Raw genomic sequence first — 4,007 nt, 5'->3', positions numbered from 1 at the left:
ATGTTGAAACTGTGATGGAGGAACAGGGGAGAAGTGCCGTGGTCACAGATGTTCAAAGGCAGGCAGTTGGTGGGGTGTGGGTGTGAGGAGGTCCCAGGGGTGTCTCAAGTGACACACAGGAGCATTAGAAGGCGCTGCCTGAAGCAGCAGTTACACCCTGGGGGGAAGCTGCTGGCTGGGAGGCTCTTTTAGTACCCTTGGAAGTTATCTACAGCACTCAGATTTCACTGTGACACCTTTCTCAAAGCCCATCACAAACAGAACATAGGCTTCCTTGGAGCTGGTTGTTGGGGAAATTGATAGAAGGCAGCACAGCCGCTTAACTGTTGAAATGACATCCTAAAGACAGGCTTGGGAAACAAACCTCCTGCTGCTTCTAGAGAGGATGTAGCTGTTCAGTGATGCTGTGAATTTGCCCAACTTTTTCTGAAGTTAGGGCATAACATCTTTTTAGGTGCTTATTTTTGAATGCTTCAAAAAACCAACCTGACATAACACCTGCACATTTCAGTTTGGGTTCTCTTCTTTCAGTTTTCCATGTGTTGTGGGTACCTCAGCCACAGAAATTATATAACCAAACCTGTTCTTTCTGTCTGCCTAGGCGGGTGTGTGTGTCTGAGCTCCATAGAATCTGGACAAGGATTTAAAATGAAAATTTGTTGTCTTCTGTGACTAATTCTACTCTTAAAAGACTATTGACACTATTGGCTGTTTTTTCTTAGGTATTTTCTGTTTGCAGGAGCGCTGTGTAATGTATTCAGGCAGGTAATGACCTATTGTACTGCTGCAGCTTCTAATAAATTCCCAGAATCCAACACTTGCATGGTTTGGAGGTCCTGCTCCTTATGATAATGCTCTGTCTGTCTTCAGGTTCTGTGTGTCTGCAGGGTAGCAGAAGTACTCTGAGTAACCCTGGTGAAAAACATCGAGCCAAGTGCTTGGTGCTTGTGGGGGTTGGCTGGATGTTGGTTTCTAGCCAGGCCAGTAGCTGAAAGGCATTAATGTTCAGAATCGATGGTTTCCTGCAATGAAAATAAAGAGCAGGTTTGTTAATGGGCAAAATCAACCTTATTTTAGTTACAACAGCTCTGGCTGCCAGTGTGGTTTAAATATAATTTTTTTTAGTTAAAATATTCTCCCTGGGTATGCCAGGTCCATTCCCTTCTCTGTCCTATTCCATTTCCTGAGTTAGATCCAGTATATCACAGAACTTGTGGGAGTGTTGTTCATGAAATGAGTGAGCTGTGAGGCAGAGACCACAGCGAGGGGCAAATGTAAGGGCAGGGCTGAGCCAAGGTTTTGGCTGAGGGGGACACACCTGATCTGGGCCTAAAACACAGAGGAGCAGTGTATCCAAGTATACAGGAACAGAGACTAATGGTGTTTAAACCTTTTTGTACATTATAGACACCTGAATTTAAGGTCTGCTGTTGAACTCAATTTATGTATATATTTATTTGATGTATTAACTCTGGGTAATTTCCTAGGAAAGGGAAAAAATAGGGCTTTGAAAATCAAGGCTAAATCTTTGACAAAGGTGTCCTTGGAACTATTTTCTAATACTGGAAAAGGGGGACACTTTACAGAGTATCTTCAAGCTGTTACAAATTTCCATGAAGTATAGTTGGGTGGGGGTTTATGTTGGAATTTTTCTTGTAGCACATGCTCATTTGGCAGTTTGCAACTCTGCTAATAACTCTCCCAGTGTATCTGGTGTTAATACTCTGTCTATAAAAGTGATATAATAATCTTGTTACGTCTTGGTCTTCTCTAAGGATTGCCCAAATACATTTCTGTTGAAATGCCCCTGAGCTTTATTTCCTCTCTGGCACGATTCTCAAAACATCCACATGTGGCAGCACGGTGGGGACACTGAGGTGGAACATCCATTTCTGGGCTGCCAGGAAGCTCATTCCATCCATCATCCCCCTGTAACAAACATACAAAACCAGTGTAAAAACAACTGATGAGGGATGTTTGCTTGAAGAATGAAAAGGGTAAATATAGAGAAAAAGACACCTGGTGAGGAGTAGCCTTGGAATATCTGGCCCCACACCTGAGGATGGGGCTGGATGTCCTATCCCCCCTCAGCATATGACAGGGAGGACTGGCCCCAGGAGCATGTGGGGCATTCTGGGCAGCATCATGTGCTTGTACAAAGCTTTGAGACAGCTCAGTCTGAGTCTTCAGCCTTGCAGCTTGGAAGTGCTCATCCTCCCATGCAGAAGGAGGAAGACTTAAGGGGCAGCCTAGCATCCCACCTAGGCTGCCTGCACGAGTGCTGGTGCCTGGCACCCTGAAGTAGGCAGTGTGGGATAATGTGTGTTAGCAGACTGCTCCTCCTGAATGACATATTTGCAACCCACTGGAAATCCTCATGCAGGAATGTTTCTCCTTCTAAAGTTCGTTAGTGGTAGAACTATTTGTAGAAACTTACACTTAATCAGCTCATAGCAAGTTCCAGAGGAAAGTTACTCCATCTTATGCCTGGCTTGCACCCAAATAAATGCCAAGAAAACCTGCTTCCTTCTGCAATGGAAGGAGCACACACAGTCGATTCCTAGTGCAGTAAGACGATGCAATTTAACACTTAACCATAGCTCCAGTCCTGAAATCTTCCACTTCTCTTGCAGCAATTAAAGAGGTGATGAAAAGGAGGGAAAAACCATCAGTTTTTCATGGGAAGGTCACATGAAATGCATATGTGCACTCTGCCCAGCAAATTCTCGTCTCTGAAAGTGCTGCTGCGTGTGGAGCTCTCCTCTCCTCTTGCAAGACTTAGATCTAGCATACCAGCAAAATTCATTCCAGGCCACCCTCAGAGGTAATGATATGTGTAGTATTTCAATTTGAGAACACACAAATGACCTCCAAAAAGTGAGAAACCAACTAATTAAAACCAAAAGTTGGATTCTCACCCCGTGTTTGCAACTGAGACTGCAAATGAGGACGAGTATTTCAGGGTCAGACTCTGGTCAGTCATACAGACCTTGACTGTATGAGAGCAGCAGCTGTGAAACAGGGAGGGGAATTGCCCTTTGGTGGTTTAGAGAGGTAATGTGGAAAATGAGGGGTAACTGATAGGCCAATTTCTGTTGGTTTTTTTCTCTCTAGATGCTAATCCTGCAGCTCTTTACTCATGTGAGTACTAGAAGGAGATGGTATGTTGTGAGTCAAACATCAAATAGCTGTTTCTTTAGGCCTGCCATGACTTCTCTGAGCATGACCTTGAACCAGTCAGCCAAGTTCAGCTCCCTGAGTTGGTTCTCACTTCCCTAATTATCAATAAAGGAATAGGAAGGAACTGTGTCCATTTTCCTGGCCACTTCAGTACAGACTGCCTGATGTCCAACGTGCAGTTTAGATCCCTCCAGTTCTAGCAGGATCTGTGTACCCAAGGAGCATTTCCAGCAGTTTCCAAGTATTTAACAGTATTTGTTTTTCTAGAAGATGAGATTTAAGGGAAGGCGACGACTCCAGCTCTGGATTTTTCTGCCACTCTGACTTTTCATAGGCAGATTAAGCCAAGGTTTAAGTCAATTTATCTGGCTTTCAGCTGGCAGGGAGGATATAACCCCCACTCAGTGAATTTAACATTTATTACACTGAATTTCATCTGTCATTGTTTTAGCCCAGTCCAGTCTGATCCACGTTATTCCACAGTTGTTCACAGATGCTTTATTTACCATCTGGAGCAACTTAGTATCAACAAACTGTGTTTTTCACATACTTTTTTGAAACTTTTGTAAACTTTTATGAAAGTTTTGAAGAACCCAGATATCAGTATGTGTCCTTTTGGGGAAGTCCTGGTGATTTCCTGGCTGCAAGAAATGGCCAGTTCCTACTCAGTTTTCTGTCTTTTGACCAATTATGTATCCATCTGAGACCTCTGATTCTATTCTGATTATATGGCTGCTTAATTTCCTCAAAAGCTGCTGCTGGGGGACCTCGCTGAGTGCAGTAGAAAGTTGATTTCCTTTCTCTTCTTGACTTGTCCAGGGAATTTC

This window comes from Lepidothrix coronata, unplaced genomic scaffold, assembly GCF_001604755.1.
Source record: "Lepidothrix coronata isolate B3197 unplaced genomic scaffold, Lepidothrix_coronata-1.0 Scaffold243, whole genome shotgun sequence".
Lineage (NCBI taxonomy): Eukaryota > Metazoa > Chordata > Aves > Passeriformes > Pipridae > Lepidothrix > Lepidothrix coronata.
The sequence above is the reverse complement of the archived record's forward strand: the minus strand, read 5'-3'. Positions refer to the sequence as shown.